This window comes from Cupressus sempervirens, chromosome 4, assembly GCF_028749045.1.
Source record: "Cupressus sempervirens isolate cs-2001-9-10 chromosome 4, ASM2874904v1, whole genome shotgun sequence".
NCBI lineage: Eukaryota > Viridiplantae > Streptophyta > Pinopsida > Cupressales > Cupressaceae > Cupressus > Cupressus sempervirens.
The window spans coordinates 758,405,830-758,431,159 of NC_143121.1; positions in this window are offsets into that span (position 1 = coordinate 758,405,830).

Consider the following 25,330-nt stretch of genomic DNA (forward strand, 5'->3'; position numbering starts at 1 on the left):
ATCCTATAAAGATAAGTGTACAACATATGTAGGATCTATGTGATATTTCATAATTAATGTGAAATCAATAAGATGATATGTGAACTACATATGATGTACAATCAGAACAAGTGCAAAATATAGCAGACCAAAAGTATTGTATGTATATCTCTTCTTGTGAAGAACTAAATTATATAATTTCATGTTAGGGTAGTGAGCTCTTCTTGCATACATTTTTTTTAATCCACCAACTCCTAACAGGGTTGAGGATTCTAACAAGGGTTAGTCCTCTACCAAGGACTTGCAACACTATATGTATTTCATAGACTCCTAATAGGGTCAATATCCTTAACAAGATCCTATTGTTTAGTAAATCATCTAGTGGGTAACTATTAGAATTCTTTATAATATCTGAGAGGCGGGGGGGGGGGGTGAATCAGTTATTCAAGGTCCAAACGCCCTATTAATACCTTTTTACTATTTTTAATGAATCCATACTCTTTTCATTCATCCGATCTTAAATCAATCATATAAGCAAGTTACAGTAAATCAATATGCAAAGATAAAACATTCAAGATCAACACATGACACAATGATTTACATGGAAACCCAATTTGGGAAAAACCACCAGTAACATGCTACTTGATTTTCACTCTTCTGAAGTGATGCCATGTTAAAACCTTTCCCTGTTAAAGGCTTACAACACACTGTTAAATGTGACCTTGTTAGAGGATTTCACCAAACTATTAGGAATGCGCCTGGTTAAAGGTCTTTAGAACATTCACTTGGAATGTCACCCTGTTAAAGGATTTATCTTATGGCTATTAAACAAACCTAAATCCATATGATTTAAACTTATGGTTACAATTGCTAGAAACTAACGATAATGGTCTTTTGATCTGATATAACTTACAACATACTTTGCAGATTTCATATCACACTTTCAATTCAATCCTTATTCTTGGCTTCAATCACTTTAGCTCTGACTGCTTGTCTCCCTCTCAAGCTTTGTCTCCTTGAGTCTTCTTACTCATTCTGCCAATGCAATCATCCTTGTGGTCGTCTATCCAAACAAAGTTCCTATGCTTTCTTCTCCTTAGCACATTCTACATCACTTCATGCTTTTATGCTTGACCACCTCTCTCTCTCTCCGTTTCTCATTAACTTATGTCTTCTTAAATAGATGTCTGATTTGCCTTTGCCACTCAATTCTTCCTCTCCAATTTTAGGGTTTCAAAATGGATTAGGTAGGATACAATGTATCTACCCCATATCTTGTTCTCTTCTATAAACTTTGCCAGTTGTATCCTTAAAAATGTTCTACATGGTGTTCTGTGCCACCATCTCATCATTCATATCTTCCTTTTAATTCACAAATTTCTAGATAACAACCTTGTCGGCTTAGATCTGAAGAATCTTTAATTTCCAAAATAATCTAGCAACTCAGCATTATTGAGTTACTGGTGCTCGGAACCTCTGTGTTACTCAGCACTTATACCTGCTCGGCACTTGGTTCTGCTTGGCACTTGGTTCTACTTGGCTCTTACTAGCTTGCTCAGCTCCTTCTCTCTAATGAACTTAGTTTGAGCTTCATAAAAGACTTAGCTAAAAACTTAAATCTTTGATATGTTTTAGTGTGCCCATTCTTTGTATCTTATAGTATGTCATTAAATACACTTTTTCATCAATGGCTTAGCTGATCCTTGTACTTCATTTCAACATCATAACTTCAACCTTTCTCTAGGTGTTCTAGTTACATCTTATTGATTGCCTCCACCTTGACAATCAACTAATTGATAGTATTTGGATCACTAAAGAAATTGTCATTCTTGCAAATAGCAAGTTTGACATCAATGACAAAACAATGATTGAGGACATTCTTTACCAGTTCCATATATTATTCCAACAACTTTTCTTATGATCATTTCAATCATTTCCAACAATCTCCCTCTTTGGCATTGATGGCAAACCAAACTGATCAGTTAATCAACTCAGTTACCACCAAGATTGTATGTGTTGTCTTGCTGTATTTTTACTACTGATCTCATATATCTCCCTCTTGCATATATATATATATATATATATATATATATATATATATATATATATATATATATATATATATATATATATATATATATATATATATATATATATATATATATATATATATATATATATATATATATATATATATATATATATATATATATATATATATATATATATATATATATATATATATATATATATATATATATATATATCCCTCTTTCATTGTATTGATCAATTTTCTGCATATTTCTCCCTCTTTGACATAAATGCCAAACACGTAGCATCTTTATCATGCAAAATATAAGCTTTGGCTTCTTTGTTGTTTTTCTCCCTCTGTCACCATGCTTGTGACTAATTTGGAGTTTCTGCTCCTACTGTTATCCTTTGCATCAACCCGTTAATGTTTCAAAGATTTATTCCTGTTGATGCAAGGAAGCTTCCTTGTTGCCTTAAATTGCTTGAGTTAGGGGTATGACCCCCAATTTGCCTCTAAGATATTCATAAGCATCCTTGGGAAATGGTTTGGTGAAGATATCTATAGTTTGTTCCTTTGTGTGAATGTATTCCAACTTCACTTGTTTGTCTTCTACCAATTCTCTGACATAATGATACTTGATTGCAATATGCTTGGTTTTTGCATGCATCACTGGATTTTTGGATATGTTTATAGCACTTGTATTATCACAATACAATATCACTGGTTTTGTTACTTCTTCTTTCATTCCATTCAATAGATGTGTGAGCCATACAATGTTTGTGCAATTGACTATAGCTGCCACATATTTTGACTCTGCAGTGGATTGTGATGTACATGTTTGTTTCTTGCTAGTCCAGGTAACCATCCATTTGCCTAGAAATAATGCACCTCCACTTGTTCTTTTTCTATCATCAATGTTTCCTCCCCAGTCAGTATCTGTATATGCATTGAGCTCAAATTTTCCATTCTTTTTGTAGTATACACAAAAGTCATCAGTTCCTTTGAGATATCTCATTATTCTTTTTACTGTTATGAGATGATTTTCTTTAGGATTAGCAGAGAATCTAGCCACTATTCCAAATACTAATGCTATGTCTGGTCTACTATGTACAACATATAGTAGTTTTCCAATCATGGATCTGTACATTGTTTGATTGACTTCAGCTGACTCATCATTCTTGGACAGCTTATTTCTCGTTGCCATTGGTGTGTTGACTGGTTTGGATTCCTCCAATCCAAATGTTTTAAGAATTTCTTTGATGTATTTTGATTGTGTAACAAATATTCCATGTTTGAGTTGATGTAATTGCAATCCAACAAAAAATTTGATTTCTCCAAACATAGACATTTCAAATTCATGTTTCATTTTTTCAGCAAAGCCTTTGCAAAGTACTTCCTTACCACCAAACACTATGTCATCCACAAAGATTTCAGATACAATAATGTCTTTACCTTCTTCTGCTTTGATGTACATGCTGTTGTTGTCATCAGTTCTTTCAAATCCTATTTGCACTATATACTTGTGAAGTCTCTCATACCATGCTCTAGGTGCTTGTTTCAAACCATAGAGTGCTTTATGTAACTTACACACCATATCCCTATTGTTTTCATCAAAAAATCCTTCTGGTTGTTCAACGTAGACTTCTTCTTCTAGTATACCATTTAAGAAGGCGAATTTTACATCCATCTGATAGACTTTAAAATCTTTGTAGGCAGCATATGCAAGTAAAGTTCTTACTCCTTCCATTCTAGCAACAGGAGTGAATGTTTCTCCATAGTCTATTCCTTCTTCTTGAGCATAACCCTTACATAGTAGTCTAGCTTTGTTTCTGGTGATCTCACCATTCTCATCTAGTTTGTTTCTGAATACCCATTTGGTGCCAATCACATTCTTGTCAATTGGTCTGGGAACCAAACTCTAGGTTTTGTTTTTTCTTATTTGATCAATTTCTTCTTCCATAGCTTTATACTAGTCATCATCTTGTAATGCACCATATACTGTCTTGGGTTCAGATTTGCTGATCGGACATGATTCATGTCTTAGTCTATTCCTTGTCATTGGTCTTGCATCCTTGTCACCAATTATCTGTTCAGTAGGGTGATGTCTTTTTACATATTTAGATAACCTTGGCTCTGTCCTTATTTCCATGTTTGATCTTTCGGATTTAGGATCACTATGCACTTCGTTGTCAGGTTGTTCTTCATCATGTGTACTGTTTTTAGAATCAAATTGTCCATTTCTTTCATTCTGCAACTCGGCTTCTGAATGCAACTCGGCATTCACTGGTTGTGACTCAATTGAAACTGACACTTGTTGTTAATTTTCAATTTGATTGACATCATCCTCATCAACAATCATTCCTTCATAAGAATACACAAAGGTTCTATACTCTTCCGTTTTCTTTAGTTCTTCAGCTTGGACTTCTGTGTGCTCATCAAAATTTACATTCGCACTTTTCACAATTTTGTTAGTGTTAATATTCAAACACTTATATGCCTTACTTCTAGTGGAGTAACCAAGAAATATGCCTTCATCACTTTTTGCATCAAATTTTCCATTTCTAGTATCTTTAAGGATAAAACATTTGCAACCAAACACTTTGAAATGTTTTACATTGGGTGAGTGACCATACCATAATTCAAAAGATGTTGTATTTGTACCTTTCTTGACTTGTACTCGGTTCAGTGTATGAACAGCTACACTTACAGCTTCTCTCCAATATTTTAGAGCAACATTCTTTTCCATCATTAATGTTCTAGCACAGTCAATCACAGATCTGTTTCTTCTTTCAGCAATTCCATTCTGTGGGGGAGTTCTAGGAGCCGACGTTTGTCTTTTGATTCCTTTGTCATTATAGAATATCTCGAATTATTTTGATGTAAATTCACCACCTCTATCTAATCTTAGGCATTTCAAGCTTTTTCTAGTTTCCTTTTCTACTCTAGCCACATACCACTTAAACATTTGAAAACCATCAGATTTTTGTTTTAAGAACATAACAGTCATCATCCTAGAATAGTCGTCAATAAATAGCATTATGTATTTATCTCTTCTATAGCTTTGTATTTCCATTGGACCACATAAGTCAGTGTGAACTAACTCAAGTATCTCTTTAGATGTATAGTTTTTGCTTTTGAAACTTGACTTTGTCATCTTTCCTAGCTGACATTATTTGCACATGATATTATCAAGCTTCTTCAATTTTGGTAAACCTCTGACTTTCTTCATTTTACTGATGTTGACTAGATTATCAAAGTTGACATGACATAATCTTCTATGCCATAACCATTCATCATCAAATTTTGCAAATAAACAAGAAACATCATCCATATCAAGGTAAAACAAATTGCTCTTTGTTTGTTCTCCTTTTTCTATCATTTTGCCATCAGTATCATAGATTTTTGCAATTTTTTTTTCCAAATTCCACTTTGCAACCTATATTGCCTAACTGTGAGACACTTAGTAAATTGTAGTTTAATCCTTCAACATAGTATGCAGTGTCACATGAAATTTGTTTTGTGAGCTTAATGGAACCTTTTCCTTTGATTTGACATGGAGCATCGTTACCAAATCTAACACTATTTCCATCATACTGAGTAAAGTTAACAAACTTACTTTTGTCTCTTGTCATGTGATGTGAGCATCCACTGTCTATGATCCATCTGTCATTCTTGTTTATATATGTTACCAGTGCTATGGTCTCTTCTTCATCAGATTGGTCCTTCATGGCTACATAAACAACTTCATCATCATTGTCATCATAATTTTTTTCAACAATATAACACTTCTTACCTTTTTCTTTGTAATCTCTCTTGTCATTATCTCTTTTGTTCTTGTATTTGTTTCCTTCCTTGGAATCATTTTTCTGTGGACACCTTGCTGCAATATGACCTACTTCATTGCAATTGAAATGAATGATACGCATCTTACCTTTGAATTTTCCTTTGCCCATGTGAAATGTTCTAGCGAGCAATGCTACCAATTGTTCCACATCTTCCTCATCAGTGCTACTGTCACTAGATACATACTTCATTTTTCTTCCTTTCTTTGATTTCACCTGTTCAACATCTTTCAGTGATAACATGGCCTTAAGAGAAAATTCAACATTTTCAGGTTTGTAGTTGTCAAAGTTAGATAACTCAAATGCAGTGAGTCTACCTATTATACCTTCAAAGCTTAGATTATTTCCTGGTATACATCTTAGCTCTTGTATTGATAATACTCTAATAGCATAGATAGGGAGCAAGGTTCTTAAGAACTTACTATTAACAGTATCTTCATCCAGTTGACCACTCAAGCATCTTATTGCACTTACCACTTCCTTTATTCTTGCACCATACTGAGCAACATTCTCATTTTCTTCCATTTTCATGTCATCAAACTTTCCTCTGAGACTTTCTCTTTTTTCTCTTTGTACATTCTAATCTCCTCCATAGATGTTTGATAAGGCTTTCCACATTTTGAATTTAGTGTCACATCCTTTGATATCATCAAATTTAGCATAGCTGAGTGAAGAGGCAATTTACAGCATTGTCTAATTGTGTTCTTGCTTGTTTTTCATGTCTTCTACATTAGGAGCACCTGTTGGATCTACATGTTTAGTGACAATTGAATTTTTGGCATAATCTCCTATGGATCCAAGATGTAGCTTCATCAAACTTTTCCATGCAACAAAGTTGTCTTTGTTGAGCTTGGGAACTTCTCTCTTTGACATTTTGATCTTTTCTTCTTGTAGTCTCTTTAAACTAAATCAATAGTAAGGCTCTGATACCAATTGTTAGAATTCTTTAGAATAACTGAGAGAGGGGGGCGGGGGGAGGGGGGGGTGAATCAGTTATTCAAGGTCCAAATGCCCTATTAATACCTTTTTACTATTTTTAATGAATCCATACTCTTTTCATCCATTCGATCTTAAATCATATATATGCAAGTTACAGTAAATTAATATGCAAAGATAAAACATTCAAGATCAACACATGACACAATGATTTACTTGGAAACCCAATTTGGGAAAAATCACCAGTAACATGCTACTTGATTTTCACTCTTCTGAAGTGATGCCCTGTTAAAAGCCTGCCCTGTTAAAGGCTTACAACACACTGTTAAATGTGACCTTGTTAGAGGATTTCACCAAACTATTAGGAATGGGCCTAGTTAATGGTCTTTAGAACATTCACTTGGAATGTCACCCTGTTAAAGGATTTATCTTATGGCTATTAAACCAACCTAAGTCCATAGGATTTAAAATTATTGTTACAATTACTAGAAAGTAACGATAATGGTCTTTTGATCTGATATAACTTACAACATACTTTGCAGATTTCAGATCACACTTTCAATTCAATCCTTATGCTTGGCTTCAATCACTTCAGCTTTGACTACTTGTCTCCCTCTCAAGCTTCATCTCTTTGAGTCTTCTTACTCATTCTACCAATGCAATCATCCTTGTGGTCGTCTATCCAAACAAAGTTCCTGTTCTTTCTTCTCCTTAGCACATTCTATAGCACTTCATGCTTTTATGCTTGACCACCTCTCTCTCTCTCTCTGTTTCTCATTAACTTATGTCTTCTTAAATAGAAGTCTGATTTTCCTTTGCCACTCAATTCTCCCTCTCCAATTTTAGGGTTTCAAAATGGATTAGGTAGGATACAATGTATCTACCCCATATCTTGTTCTCTTCTAGAAACTTCGCTAGTTGTATCTTTAAAAATGTTCTACATGGTGTTCTGTGCCACCAGCTCATCATTCTTATCTTCCTTTTAATTCACAAATTTCTAGATAACAACCTTGTCGGCTTAGATCTGGTGTATCTTTGATTTCCAAAATAATGCAGCAAGTTGACATTATTGAGTTATTGGTGCTCGGAACCTCTATGTTACTCAGCACCTATACCTGCTTAGCACTTGGTTCTGCTTGGCACTTGATTCTGCTCGGCACTTGATTCTGCTCGGCACTTGGTTTTGCTTAGCTCTTACTAGCTTGCTCGGCTCCTTCTCTCTAATGAACTTAGTTTGAGCTTTACAAAAGACTTAGCTTAAATCTTAAATCTTTGATATTTTTTAGTGTGCCCATTCTTTGTATCTTATAGTATGTCATCAAATACACTTTTTCATCAATAGGTTAGCTGATCTTTATAATTCATTTCAACATCATAACTTCAACCTTTCTCTAGGTGTTCTAGTTACATCTTATTGATTGCCTCCACCTTGACAATCAACTAATTGATAGTATTTGGATCACTAAAGCAATTGTCATTCTTGCAAATAGCAAGTTTGACATCAATGACAAAACAATGATTGAGGACATTCTTTACCAGTTCCATATATTATTCCAACAACTTTTCTTATGATCGTTTCAATCATTTCCAATAGTAACATCCCCACTAGTGTTTTCCCTTGGTCAAGGTTTCCCTAGTTAAAAAAAAATGGTGTTATGAGCTCTCTATGTGTATGGTTATATTTACTATTCAACATTGTTCTAGTCTACTTTAGTATGCAATTTATAAAGTAATTGATAATATTCAGTTGTGGGCAAAATTTGGTAGAATACTAATTCACCCCCCACCCCTTCAGTATTATTTATTTCTAACAATTAGTATCAGAGTCCAATTAGTCAGAAGAAGTTTAATAGCTTGAGTAAGATCTCCATAGATATAGAACAATTGAAGAAAAACCTTGAAGAAGCTCTTGAGCAGATTGACCTTCTTACTAAAAAAAAGAGATAACCTAAAGGATAGATGTGAAGATGCAAAAATTTTCATTGGTAAACTGAAAGACAAGATTGATGATCTAAAATCTAAAATCTGAAAAGGAATCAATTGCATAGACTAGTGACAATGATGAAGTAGGAAATCTCCAGAAAGAAAATAAGATTTTGAAACAATGATGAACTGAAACATAAATTGTGTATTGTCTTTGATGTTACACAAATGTCATAATCATTATTAGTTAGTATATGTCAAGCTCACTTGGGCAGTGAAGATAATTTTTTGTGTCTACTAAGCAATCATGTATTTGCCTGGTTCAGAAGGCAATGTCTACTAAGTTCACTTAGGCATCAAAGGAAAGATACAGAAAGTGAGTGTTAACCGAGCTCACTTGGTTAATGAAGGAAACTTGGATGGAACCAATGCTAACCAAGATCACTTAGTTGCTAAAGGATTTTCATGAGCTTTTAGTGTTAACTAAGCTTTTGTTAGTTTACAAAAGAAATTATTTCTAAGTCAGTTTCTACTGAGCTAGATTAGCTAACAAAGGATTTTCTTATTTTGGCATAATAAGCTTAATTGATTTATCTATTGATTCCAACTTACTACAGTGATGAACATTGATTATTCTAAGTTGTATTTGAGCTGACTTGACAAAGTGGAAGATATAAGTATAAGGTCAAGTTGTGATTTCAAAGTGTGAAGAAAAGAATGAAGATTTTATTGAAGATCTAATGATGAGAAGGGGAAGTGAATTTAAAAGATAAGAAAGTATCCTTGTGAAGCAAAAAATCCATATTTGATTAGGAAGGATCAAGTATAAGCCAAAACATAGATCTATAATCAACCAATCAATTTTATTCAAATCAAGTCATCTCATTGTTACTCTTTAACCATTGTAGTAGTGATCTAAATCTCTTAATAGAGTTGGATTAACAACTATTTGCAAATCCTCTAACAAGGTGGTAGTTTTATTGAATTGTCTCAAGACCTCTAACAAGGCCACTCCTAATAGGGTGATTAAATCCTCTAACAAGGTCACACCTAATAGTGTGTTTTGTAACCTTTAACAAGGTTGGATCTTAATAGGGCTCACTTTAGAAGAGTAAAAATAGTAACTAGTTGCAATTGGTGGTTTTTTCCAAATTGGGTTTCCATGTTAAATCCTAGTGTTAAATGTGTTCATGTTATTTTCTTTTATATGTTTGCAACTCAGGTAAGGTAATGGTAATCATAGACAACATCTAAAAGTTTATATGTTAAACACTTATCAAGCTAATTCAGTTATTACTAAGTTACATCATTTTATGTTTGTTTACTAAGCTTCAACAGTATTCAATTTTTAGTTTGCATTTCTGTACTAATATCTAAGGGATCTAGGATTTATTTTAGTAGTGACTAATTCACCCCTCCCCTCTTAGTTAGTCCTCTTATATTTCCAAGAATTGGTATTAGATATTTTGGTGCTTGCAGAGAAGGTTTCAAGGACCTGAGCTAAAGATCAAGATGTCTTACAAAACATAAATTCCCAAGCTGAACAGAGACAATTTTGTAGCATGGTAGGGACTTATGGGGTTACATCTAGCTACCATTAGTGATTCAGGTTGCAAATATCTTGATGCTGAATATAAAACTCCCACTGGAACATTATCAGTTGAAGATATTGCTAAAAACAAGAATCATAATATCATGATGATTGATATTGCATCTACTCTTAGTTATGTTGAATTTGATGAGCTAAAGGATTGCAAAACTACTCATGAAATGTGGACCAAACTAAAAGATAACTATGGAGGAGATGACAATGTAAGAAGAACCAAACTAGAAAGTCTTAGAGGATAATTTGATCAAATGAGAATGAGAGAAGATGAAAACATTGCAAAATATGTGTAAAGAATCAAGGCCAGTGTAAGTTTAATCAAAGCATCTAGAGGAGACATTAAGGAGAAAATTTTTGTAAGTAAAGTTTTCAGAACTCTTCTTCCTATTTATCCAATTAGAGTGTCTTTTATTCAAGAAATGAGATGTGATCCAAACAAAAAATTAGGCTTGGATGCTCTAGTAGGAAGACTAACAGCTTTTGAACTAGACAACTATGACAACTATATTCCTGCTTGAAAGAATATTAAATCTACATTTAAAGCTAAACTCTCACTTAAAAAAAAGGGCAAGAAATCAAAGTCCAATCAATCAAGAAGTGAAGAAGATGGAACATTAGAAGAAAGTTCAAATAGTGATCTTGAAGTAGTTGAAGCCCTACTTGCAAGGAAGTATCCAAAGGAAGAGGAAAGTACAAAGGTAAAGTTCCTCTAATCTACTTTTCTTGTGAAGAAGTTGGTCACATTGCTACTCGGTTTCTAAATAAGAAAATTAAAGATGAGAAGAAAAGCAATAAGCACAAGGCAAGGACTCCAAGAACTATAGGAACTACAAGGACAAAGGTAAGAAATATTATTTTATAACTAAAGATTATGATAATAGTGAAGACAAAATGGTATATATTGCTGTGAAAGATGAATATGATGATGAAGGAGATAAGATAGCACTTATCCCTCATGTTAACAAAAATGATATATGGATTATTAATAGTGGTTTCTCACATCATATGACTGGTGACAAAACAAAATTTGAGCACATGGAATATTATGATGGAGGTAGTGTGAGATTTGGAAACAATGAACCTTGTAACATAAAAGGAACAGGATGTATTTCATTGACTAAAGAACTTATATGTGAAAATTCTTATTGGGTTGAAGGACTAAAGCATAATCTACTAAGTGTGGCACAATTGAATAATATTGGATTCAAAGTAGAATTCATGAATGGACAAGCCAAACTACTGGATGGAAAAGGAAATCTGGTTGGATCTAGAAAGCAAACAAAAGGTAATCTATTTTATCTTGATCTTAATGATTGTTCATGTTTTATTGCTCAAGTAGAGGAAAGCTAGTTATGGTACAAAAGGTTATTAATCTGGATAAGAGAAGAAAACAAAGAAGAGTAGGAGGTATTCCTAGTTTGAAGAAGCCTAACATGGGTCTATGCAAGAATTGCCAAATTGGTAAGATGGGAAAGGCTAGCTTCAAAAGCAAAAACTTTCAGTGAGAAGAAGTCTTGGAAATTGTTCATACCGATTTATGTGGACCTATTGGAATAGGAAGCTATAGTGGAGAAAAGTTTTTCAATTTTTTTGTTGATGACTATTCTAGAATGATGACAGTAATGTATCTAAATAGTTTGTTTTTTAGTAGTGAATATTCGTAATTTTGTGAATTTTAGAAAAAAATTGCTAGTAATTTGGCTAATAATTTAAGATTTAATGAAACCTAAATCGCCACATTTTTATTAAATTTAGTTCTAAAATATTTAAAATTGCTCAATAATTTATTTTATTAAAAAAATTAAACTGAAAGATTCTCCACAATATTTGATACATGATTAGATTTTATTAACCTAAATATTATTTATTATCAAAGAAATTAAAATTAATTCACCAATAATTATTGTAATTATTAGTTACTTTAGGGATAGATTACCAATATTTAATTTTTACCATTGATTTAAAATATAATGTAATTATCCTCATAATTTCCATGGGATAAAACATATTCAATTTTAATTTGTAATATTCCATGACTATTAGTGAACTTCCTATTATACTCAAAAATTATGATTCCAAAATAATCACTAATGTAAATATGATTTAAAATAATAAAAATTAGGACACTCGCCAATAAGAATAATTGGGATTTTCGAAATAATGAAAGATTTTCTAATTATTTATATCTTTTTTTGGAGGGGGGTTTCTTAAAGTTTACCCTATATCTAAAAGAAAAATTAGAAGCCTTTTAAAAATTCAAGTGGTATCTGGCAAGAGTAGAAAAGGAAACTGGAAAGAGGTTGAAATGCTTAAGATCATATAGGGGTGGTGAATTCATCTCCCACCCATGAACTCAATAAGTTCTACATTTAAAGAGGAATCAAAAGAAAAATATTAGCCCTTGCTAAACCATAGTAGGATGGTATAGCTAAAAGAAGAAACAAATCTATCATGAATTGTGTAAGGACCCTGATGATTGAAAAGAAGGTTGCTCTCCAACACTAGAAGAAAGCTATCAGCACTGCAGTTCATACCTTGAACAGAGTACAGTTGAAGAAAGATTCAAACAAAACACCTTATCAGCTATGATATGGCTACAAACCTAATGTAAGCTACTTGAAAGTATTTGGCAACAAATATTATATATTAAAAAAAATTAGAAAAAGAAATTTTGATATAAAAGGTGATGAAGGCATATTTCTAGGATACTCCTATAGAAGTAAAGCATATAGATGTTTGAATTTGTCTACTCATAAAATTATAGAAAGTGCACATGTCAGCATTGATGAATTTGTAGAAAAGAGTGAAGAAGAAAGCAACAAGGAACCATAAGATTACAAAAGATTTGCTTACTATGAAAATGATACTCTGTCAAATCTATTTGAAAGAAAAGAAGCTTTATCTCTTGAGTCCCTAGAAACCCCAATAGTTACTAGGCAACAGACAATGTAACCTGAGGTATAGTCTGAGGGACCCGAGTCACAATTAGAGGCTACCGAGCTAGTTCAAACTGAGCCTGATAGACTCGAGTCATAGATAGAAAGACCCGTGCTTGAAACTAAAATTCAAAATGAAGATGGTGGAACTCATTCAAAGACCAAAGAGCCTATGTTAGCAAGATATGTTAGAAGGCATCATGCACCTAATTAGATCATTGGAAACAAATTAGATGGAACAATGACATGAGGCAAATTAAAAGATACATGTTTACTTGTTTAATTTGAACTTAGAAGTGTTAAGGATGCTTTAGAAAATGAAAGTTGGATTGAACCAATGAATGGAGAGATAGAACAGATAAAAAAGAATAAAACTTGGATTTGGACTCTTGTTCCTAGACCCAAGGATAAAAATGTAATTGGTACAAAGTGGGTATTTAGAATTAAGTTGAATGAAGATGGAAAAGTTTCAAGAAACAAAGCAATATTGGTGTACAAAGGTTCTTCTCAAGAAGAAGGTATTGACTATGGTGAGACTTTTGCTCCTATAGCAAGACTAGAAGGTGTTAGAACTTTACTAGCATTTGCAACACATTGTGGATTTAAAGTATATCAAATGGATGTCAAAACTACATTCTTGAACATAATTCTTGATGAGGAAGTCTACATTGAACAACCAAAAAATTTTTTAGATCCTAACAAAAGAGACATGGTTTGCAAGTTACACAAAGCATTATATGGTTTCAAGAAAGCTCCCAAAGCTTGGTATGAAAGACTTCACAATTACTTGGTACATATTGGCTTTGAAAGAATAAATGATAACAATATTCTATATATCAAGGAAGAACTAGATAAGAAGATTGTGTTGGTAGAAATATTTGTTGATGATACTCTATTTATAGGAAATGATGACTTGTGTAAATTATTTTTAGAAGAAATGAGTAAAAATTTTGAGATGTCCATTTTTGGTGAGATGAAATTCTTTGTTGGATTACAGATACAACAAAATAAAAATGGTATCTACATCAGTCAATCTAAGTATATCAAGGAGATACTAAAAAAATTTGGAATGGAAGATTCAAGACCAGTTGGAACTTCTATGTCGACTGGACTTAAGCTCTCCAAAAAAGATGATTTTAAAGAAGTAGACCAGACCATATATAGATCAATGATTGGAAAATTATAGTATGTAGTACACACAAGACCTGGTATTGCTCTAGTAGTTGGAATAGTGGAAAGATTTTCCACAAATCCCAAGGAAAATCATATGATGGAAATCAAGAGAATCGTGAGATATCTAAAATGTACTGAAGACTATGGTTTATGTTATAAACTTGGAGGCAATTTGGATCTAAAAGTGTTTACTAATACTGATTGCATAGGAAGTCTTGATGATAGAAAAAGCACTAGTGGAGGAGCATTATTTCTTGGTAAAAGACTAGTATCCTGGACAAGCAAGAAGAAAAATTGTACATCTCAATCCACAGAAGAGGCAAAATATGTGGCAACAACAATCAATTAGTCTAACATTGTTTGGTTCAAACAACTTTTGGAAGGAATGAAGGTAGAGATGAAAGATCCAGTAGTCGTATATTGTGATAACACTATTGCAATCTATATATCAAAGAATCTAGTAATGTATTCCAAAACAAAGCAAATTCCTATAAAATATCACTTCTTAAGAGAATTAGTGTAGGATAAAGAAGTCTAATTGGAATATGTGAATATAAAGGAATAGATTGCAGACATAATCACCAAGCCATTACCTAAGGATGCATTTCTATATCTAAGAGGTAAGGTAGGGGTCATTCCCCTATCTAAAATTTATTAAATGAAGTTTGGTGAATGCATCAACCAAAACCTATTGAAGATCAATCAATTGGTGTAGAATTGGCAAGGGCATATTGTAGATGAATTAGTAATTAAGGTACATTGGTATTTACAAAATTATTTTCTTTAGCATGTGCTATCAAAGAGGGAGAAGTTTACTATCATATACCTAAGAAATTTTTTGAACCTGAATAAAGTAAGGAACCAAAGAGGGAGAAGTTTTCCAAAGAAGAAGTTTTATGAAAGAGGGAGAATGTTCTGAATGAAATTGGTAGTAGTTGTTGTAGACATAATCTAGTGGAAGGAAGAGCTCATATTGATAGAGGGAGTTCTCAAGTCGAAATCCAAAATTTCATTGTGTTATGACATTTTGTGTTCCCATCAATGCCAAAGAGGGAGATTGTTGGATACAACTGATTAATTGTGTATTGTCTTTGATGTTACACAAATGTCATAATCATTATTAGTTATATATGTCAAGCTCACTTAGGCAGTGAAGATAGTTTTCTATGTCTACCGAGCACTCTTGTGTTTGCCTAGTTCAAAAGGAAATGTCTACCGAATTCACTAGAGTGTCAAAGGAAAGATGTAAAAATTGAGTGTTAACCGAGCACACTCGATTAGTGAAGGAAAGTTTGATGGAACCAATGCTAACCAAACTCACTTTCTTGCCAAAGTATTTTCACAAGTTTGTAGTGTTAACCAAGCTTCTATTGGTTAAAAAAGGAAACCATTTCTAAGTTAGTTTCTACTGAGCTGGGTTGGCTAATGAAGGATTTTCTTATTTTTGCATAATAAGCTTAACTGATTTATCTATTTATTCTAGCTAACTATGGTGATGAATATTGATTATTCTAAGTGGTATTTGAGCCGACTTGACAAAGTGGAAGATATAAGTATAATGTCAAGTTGTGATTTCAAAGTGTGAAAAAAAGCATGAAGATGTTATTGAAGATCTAATGATGAGAAGAGGAAGCAAACTTGAAGGATAAGCATAGTATCCTTGTGAAACAGAAAAGCCATATTCAATCAAGAAGGATCAAGTACAAACTAGAATATAGATCTACAATCATCAAATTAGTTGCATTCAAATCAGTTCATCTTATTGTTACTCTCTAACCATTGTATCAGTGATCTAAATCTCTTAACAAAGTTGGCTTAATAGCTATTTGCAAATCCTCTAACAAGGTGGTAGTTCTATTGAATTGTCTCAAGACCTCTAACAAGACCACTCCTAATAGGGTGATTAAATCCTCTAACAAGTTCACACCTAATAGTGTGTTTTGTAACCTTTAATAAGTTTGGCTCCTAACAGGGCTCACTTCAGAAGAGTGAAAATAGTAAGTAGTTGCAATTGGTGGTTTTTCCCAAATTGGGTTTCTATGTTAAATTCGGGTGTCAAATGTGTTCATATTATTTTATTTTATATGTTTGTAACTCAGTTAAATTTATTCTAATTAGAGACAACATCTAAAAGTTTATATGGTAAACACTTACTAAGATAATTGAGTTATTACCGAGTTACAATATTTTATGTGTTTATTGAGCTTCAACAATATTCAATTTTTAGTTTGCATTTTTGTACTAACATCTAAGGGATCTGGAATTTATTTTAGTAGTAACTAATTCACCCCTCCCCTCTTAGTTACTCTTATATTTCCAATAATAGAAAAGTTGAAGAAAAACCTTGAAGAATCTCTTGAACAGATTAACCTTCTTATTGAAGAAAGAGATAAACTGAAAGATAGATATGAAGATGTAAAAATTTTCATTGGTAAACTAAAAGAAAATATTGATGATCTAAAATCTAGAAAGGAATCAGTTGCATAGACTAGTGATATTGACGAAGTAGGAAATCTCCAGAAAGAAAATGAGATTTAGAAACATGAACTAAAAATTGTTGAACTTAAGTTGAGTCTTAAGAAAAATGGTGGCAAGAATGAACCTAAACTAAAAAGTGAGAATGCAGACCTTAGATCCTAGTTAAGTCTAGTTACATCTTAACTAGACACTATCAAGATTGAGCATGCAAAATTAGAAAAGTATAATATCATTATGAAAGGAGAATTGAAATAAGATAAGAAATAGTTAGAGAAACTTTATTCCAGTAGTTAGAAGATAGATGAACATATATTTTATCAAAGACCTTATGACAAGACAGGACTTAGACATCTTATTAGAGATAAATTAGCCAAAAAAGTTGAAATCAAAAGTGAACTAGATCTAGTTATTGAATCCCTTAAGGAATCTAATATAGGTAAGGTAGAATCAAGCACATCTACTGAAGTATCAAAGGAAGTTGAATTAATTGATTTGTTAGAAAAACATGATGAACCTAAGAAAATAGAGCAAGTTGATAAAACTAAGAAAAATGAACCACCCAAGCAAGTTATATGTGATTTTAGAGGTAGATACTTCATATATAATGAATTTTGACATATGCCAAGAGATTTCATATGTAAGAACTCTTTAAAACATATTACAAATTTCTATTATTATAATTATCATGGTTATGGACATAAAGTAGCAAAATGTAAGAACTAAGTTTGATGGTAATAATGCAAATAGTAGAATGTTTAGAAATACTAACCCTACAAGTAATGAAAGAGGAAGGTCATAGAGGAGATCCAATGATGGTGAGAAATCTAATAGAGAAAAGAACCAATTTGTGTGATACAAGTGTAACAATCCTAGACACATTGCAAGGGATTGCAGAACACCTAAAAATCAAAATGGAGCAAATCAGAGAAGAAATGCACATATATGTCAATTATGTAATAACTATGGAAACATAATGAAATATTGTATAATGGATAGAAGGAATGTTAACAAGAATCCTAATTACAGAAGGAACAACAATAGAAATGATATAAGGAACGAGAATGGAAGTGACAACAATCAGAAAGAAGAAATTAAGGAACATGTTGATGAATTCAAAGAAGAATTTGTGATAGCTAGGGATCCAAAAATCTCTTATATAGTTTTGGAGGAATAAATTATTTTGATGCATCTAATAATACATTGAAGTAACATATTGTTTGTGATTCATCCTACCTAAATTAAGAAGTTTTAGAAGAGGTAGAGCATAAATTGGTTAGAATTGATGTTAGAGAGAGTTAGAGGTTGTGTAGTGAATAGAAGGTAAAGGACATAAAGAGAAAGCTATGGTTAAGTGTGCAAATCTAGATATGATCTCAGTGAGCACGAATTTACAAAACAAGATTATTTGGTAAATAGAGATAGTATTTGAATTTGTGGTAGATACACATTTAATGGATAGTCCAATTTGAAATGATTGAATGATCACAAACAAGATTGTGTTTATCATTTGTTCATGTGAAGTGTCTTGAGTGAATTGAAGAGTGATTTGATGGTGAATTGAAGTGCAAAGAGAAGTTTGTGAAGTGCAAAGTTGCAGAAGCCCTAAAATAAGATTTTAAGGTATTGTATGGAGCTAAAGATAAATTTATTAATGAATACAATAGAATTGAAATGGCTAGTCAGATTGTTTATGATGTGAGTGATAGACTATGATATGTGTTCAAGAAACATCCATTTATTTCTCTTTTGGATGACTCATTGGGTGCATTTTCACAAGTTCTAGAGAATGTGCTTCATGTTGAGGATATTAGAAGTTATATCCACTGTAAGATTGCCAAAATAAGAGATGAAGATACTCACAAAGATTTAGGAACCATGTGTTATAGTGATTTATCCCTAAAATATGAGTATGCACACCTAAGAGAGTTTAATTTAGTAAAATATGTGTTCTATATGGAGTTTGATAATCATGATTGGACCTGAATTATTCTAACTAGGGTACATGATGATTTATTATGGCTAGGCGATGCACAAATAGTTATTGACAATGAACTGATTCATAAGGTCAAAGGTTTGAGCAATGAGGGATGTAATCCTATAAATTAAAAGAATGTAAGGAAAATAGTTGAGATAAACCTAAATACTAGGTTTGATAGAAGAAAAATGAAGGTAGACTCCATTCAAGACAAACGAGTAAACTTATTAAGCGAGATATTAGGATGCAAGTTCAACCATGGATCAAAGGTTAACTCCATACCAACTAGATTTTTACATGTGGATTATGTAATGGTAGTTCAAGGAAGAAAAGTTAATCTGTGTGAGATTATCAAATTACAATTGTTGGATAACATTGCCAAAGTGAAGAAATCAAATAGCACAATTTTCAGATTTGAGTCCCTACCAACTCATTTATTTTTCTATGCTACAAGGAAGCTTCCTAGAATGAAAAATTGGGAAAGAGAAAAGTAAACAATGAATTTGGTGACTCAGTGCTACAAATCTAAGTTGATGAATTTCAGAGATGGTGACATTGACAAAATGATGAAAATTTTCTAGTCAAAAATGAAATAAAGTTGTATAGAATACCTCCATCCATGTTAGAAAAGTATAAGGATGAAATATGATTCATGGTGGAGATGGAAAATTCTTGTACATGGAAGTTGTGGTACCAAGGATTAAGTTCATAGAACCCATGGGATATGAGATGAGCACATAGCTCATAGAAGGGTATGTGAAAATCATACTCCAATTAGAGAAGGATGCCAAGTGGCCTAGATGGAGAACCTATGAGGATAAAATGAGATTAGTTTAGTTAGAGGTACACAAAATGGAAAGCAAGAAGAAAGTGGAAAAGGTGATAGATTCTATCCTTGAGGAATTAAGCATGACCAAATAAGAATTTAAGGAAGTCAAAGGCATTATGCTAGAAATGAAAGAAAGTGGACAGATTTAAGTTATAGAAGAAACTCCTATTATTGTTGTAAGACCTTCAAAAATTAGAGGTGAAAGTACCTATTGCATAGAGAAAGTTAATAATATTGGTAAAGTTTAAGCAATAACTAGAACCATCCACCAAGAAAAGGGTCAAGAAGACCACTAGTGGACTAGGTAAGAAAAGTAAAATGATGCAAGTAGGTGAATATATACATTCTGAGGATGAAGTGGGAGATAGAATACTAGTGCAAGATGTGTAGGAATGCAAAACTGTAGCTAGAAAGAGAGCATGGAAACCAAAGGAACCTAAACATGCAAATAATTAATGATGAAAATTTTGCATAGTTAAAAAAGTATTATAATCTATATAGCAATATGGATAGAAGGCAATTACAAAATTCCATTGTAAGAAACATGATTTTGAGAAATAAGAAGTTTGAGAATATTTAGAATAACATACCTGATGACCTATATAATAGACTAATAAACAGGAAGAAAAGAGTATTAGAAGAAAATATGAATTTGAGGATCGCAATGATAAATAAATTGTGTGAAGTTGAATCCAAGGAGGACTCAAAAAAATATTGAAGGGTATTGAGCCCTAGCTGAGGAACAAAAGAAGAGCAATTCTTCCAATGGGAGGCAATTATGAGGACATCAAGAAGGAGATAGAGGAGGCAATTGTATAATTCATGATCTCGATGCCTAAGGCAAGTGCGTAGTTAAAGTCTAATAGTCTACTATATGTGGAATCACACACACCATCTAGTGGTGAGGGAGAAGTAGAAGACAAACAACAAGCACTCTCACCACCACATATTGTTTGTTGGAAATATAAGGTAGGCTAGCTTACTAAGAGGGGAGGGGTGAATCATGAACCAATAAAATTCTAACTCAGTTCATCAATTAATCCTTCATATATTATTATGATTTAATTATGTGCATGAAAGCAATAAAACATTCATAACACTTTAACACAAGATGTGGTGACCTAAAAAGCTTCCAATTAGAAAGTAAAACTAGGGTGGGGATGATATCCACAAGCTTTAGTACTATAGTATAAATTTGGCCTATTAAGGCTTATAACTGACCACTTTTGGTGATCTTCCCTATTAGGAGAAATAAGGATTGTTAGGTCCACCATGTTAAAGGATTTACAAACATACAGTAAAGTATGTACTTTGTTAGGAGATTTAACAAAAGACTGTTAGGTCCACCTAGTCAAAGGATTTGACTAATGCACCTGTTAGAATGAATCAATGGCTAATATCTAATCTGCAACTATGATTTGCTAAATGAGATCCCTTGAATCACAATGATCACCTAACTATGATAGATAAGTCTCTATTGTACTATATACTACTTGTATACTTTAATTTGTACTCTTTTTCTTATACATACTCAATGATTTACACACTTGGATATGATACAATACATTTCATATATATATATATATATATATATCAATCTAATTAACTAATTATTGGAGTTAGCTACAATACCAAATTCATCATAATTCACAAAGTTGGCCTATTTCTATCACTTAGGTTTAGAAGAAAAACTCGGTGATGTTCCGACACTTGCAAAACATTATCAAAACTAACCAAACTATGGCACTTGGTTGAAGTTGAAGCTTTTCCCATACTGATCATTTTGAGTAACATGAATTTTTTTGCTCTATATGTCTCGGTAAACACTAAGAAACTTGGTAGATACATAATCACTTAGTTGACACTACATGACTTGGTCATCGCTGTATTCACTTTGTTAATACTACAAGCTTGGTAGACACTGCAAAACTTGGTTAACACTATAGAGATCAGTTAACACTAAAATCTTCATCACTTCTACTAGATAGCTTGATAGACATTTCTATTCGTAGGCTATACTATAAACTATCTCAGATGCTTAGTCGACATTGTGAAGCTTGGCATGAATTGCATTCTAACTTCTTATCTTGGTAGCAACTGAAACACTTGGTTAGTACTACTACATGAGTAATAAGCTTAGTAGCAACTATGGAGCTCGGTAGCAATGTAACCAACTGACTAAGTGTTAAGTCACTAATAGAAAAGTTGACCTTAATGTCAACAATCTCCCCTTTTGCATTAGTGACAAAAAAATTTATCATATGAAACTTTGAATTCTCAAAATTAAAAGTAAAAATTAAACTTCCTTATATCAACATTCTATATTTTCAACTCATTTTTTACTTACTAATGTTGTAGCTTAGTAAATTACTCTATTTTTTTTATCTTTCAAATTTTCTTTTGTAAACATTTTACTAATTATATGTACATATGCTTAGTTGTATACTACTACTCCCCCATACATATATCTCTCCTCTATACATATATCTGGAATATGATAATCTTCTCTATAGAAATAATCTTCTCTCATTTTACATAAGCATATTTACTTCTCCCCCTTTTTGACATAAATGCAAAAGGTGTCTAATATCTACTAGTTAATACCAAAATATGACAAGAAGTCAATTTTTACCTTCAAAATGATTGACATAGTCTTGTCCTAGTTCTCTTGCAATACCTTACTTGCATGCAAGGCTATTTGTACCTCTATTGACAGTTTCATCATGTGGTCATCTATGGAGAATTTGTTGTCATGGATGAGTGTCTTTACATCCATGAAGTTCTTTTGCAATGCATCCATGTTTGGAAGAATCATGCCCAAAAGTTTTGCAAGTGTAGCCCTAATTCTAGCTTCTGCCTTCAACAATTCTACTTGTAGATCTATTAAGTATCTGATCTTTGTAAAGTGTGGAGAACTACAACTTGGATCAAGTGATAGCTGGTGTGCACTTGCCTTCATATCCTCATCTATCTTTGATAATTTATACTTGATTTCCCTTGTAAAGATAGATGTGTCACTCAACTTAACAAATAATGAAACAACATTATTAACACATATTTCTAATGAAGTAAGAAAAGTAGATAGCTCCACTTGATCAATAGAAATCATTTTTTCTACCTACTCTAAAACTTGATTTTGAAATTTTCTCTTAGCTCTTTGTAATAGTTTTTCTTGTCCACTCAATTCTTCATTGTACTTGTGGACAATTTCAGCTAATTGATCCAGAATAGGTTGTTTCCCATCAACCTCAATATTTAGAGCATCAACAAATATGCTCTTAATGTCCTCAAGGACTTGATTTTTTTTCCATCTCTTCTCTAAGCTTCTTTTGCTTAGCCCTTTTCTTCTAAATTTCTCCAATGGTATCCATCTCTTCCAAAGTGAGGTTAGAGGTATCCCAATTTGGAATAACAATGTCCTCATCCAGATCAATTTCCTCATCTTTACCCTTTTTTGTAGGAATGGAAGACTAAATAATTTTTTCCCTTATTCAAAATTTTAGTGCTTGGTTGAGACTTATTCTCAACTTTCAATGCACTAGCCATGGTGGAAATAATAGTTGAAAAAGTAGGAATAACACCAACAGTACTAATAGTATAAATAATATTAGCAATAGGAATACCATGTTGTTGCTCAGTGAAGCTTGATGCTAGGAAAACTTGTTTCTCAATAGATGAAGTGTTAGTCACTTCAATCATTGAAATACTTGGTAGACAAATTCCAAACATTGGTTGTGTGCTTGATGTTGTATATTTTTCCTCAACCAACTCTGTAGAATCCCTCTTTGAGCTTGATTACATTAAGGCTTTTCTTGGAGAATAAGGAAAAGAAGTCATAACTAATGCTGCAATATTTTCTACATTAGATTCTTCAGTACTCTATATTTTTTGAAGACTTCCTCTAGTGGCTTCCTATCCTTCCTCCTCATCATCAAGATTGACATCATCTATCTCATCATCTATGATTTCTACTTCTTCAGAATTATCATCACCATCTTTATCATCAACATGCACAAAAAAGTCACTAGGCTTGTGCAACCCATAGATATTTTCCTATTTCTTAGTAGTAGACTTCACCATAGATTCAATGTCCTTTAGCAATATTAGAGATGTATTTAATTTATCTGTGAGCTTCTTCTTATTTTCTTTAAATTTTTCCTTCACCTCTTTCTCATTGAGAATTACCATAAGTTGTCTCAAGTTTTGTTCATTGATGTCTTTAGAAACTTTCATTCTACTATTCCATTGAGGTTTGACTTCTTTCAAAAGTACATCAGGAACTTTCTCTATAAGCTCATCAAGTGAATACTTCCAATTTCCCAATTTTTTCACAACGGTATCCTCAATTTTATTTTTCTCCTCTTCCTTCCTAGTCTTGTACTTAAGAGACTTAAAGCATGTCGTACATGTTCCTTGTTCCATCTTCTTCAATATTTCTTGAAGGGTAGGGGTAGACCTCTAAAGGATAATGTATTTAGCTTCTTCATCTTCACCCAATTTCAATTTCCTCTTTGATTTGGTAGATCTTCTTGTAAACACAATAGCGGAAGACTTGGCAAGTTTGGTTATTATAATCTTCCCTTTCTTCTTTGGAGGCTCCTCTTCCTTAGGTTTTTCTTCCTCTACATCCTCCTCTTCATCTTCATCTTCTATATCATCTCCTTTTCCCTTAGGAAGCATGAGGGGAGAACCTAATTGCTTAGTATTCTTCATTATTTTCTCAATCATTTTTCTTCCTATGCTCACCACTTGGGGCAACTTGATTTCAAGCTCAATTCTAGCCTTAGCCTCTTCATAAGTTCCAAAATTGTTGCCTTAGGATCCATAGGCTCATTCAATAGAGATTCAACAATATCTTTAGTGTCATCAATATTAATCTCATATTCTAGAGGTTTAGCCCATGCCACTCTAGGTTTGGCTTCCTAAATATAAACCTTGTCACAATCAACCATGAAATGTATGTCTCACTCATAATCTTCTACTAGTTTCCTAGGTATCCTAAAATTTCTTTGCATCTTCTCCTTGAGTGTCTCAAAATAGTTATCCATAATGTTGTCAAATCTTTCTCCCATCTCTTCTATAAATTCATTGATTTGATATAGTATTGGAGTATCTTTCTTCCATGCTACAATAACTTTAGAAGGAAAAAAATTTTGAATATAGAAAAATAAACATGTCAAGAGGGAACCAAACTTACATGAATTGTTCTTTGATACTTTGATGCTCTCATATTCTTCTTAATTGACTCAACATCATCTCGGCAAGGTTGAAGGATAAATTATTCTTTACTACCTTGTATGTTAGGCCAACCACTTCACATGACACATTGTTCAACTAGCTTGAGTTGTAGATTTTGTGAACTATCACATGAATGCCAAAATTCAATTCCATGTCATTAACACCACTTAGCTTCATGCCTCTTCCATCCCATTTGGCAAGAGTCTACTTTGTCAATTCAACCCAGTCTTAGCTTTGTTCAACATCGACAATCTTGTAATCTTATGTATCATCTTCTTGGTTATCAAAATAGGATGATCTAACTTTAACTTCATATTATGAACATAGCTCAAAATGAGTCTGATCCACTTCAATTGAGAATCCCTCAACATATGTAAGATATG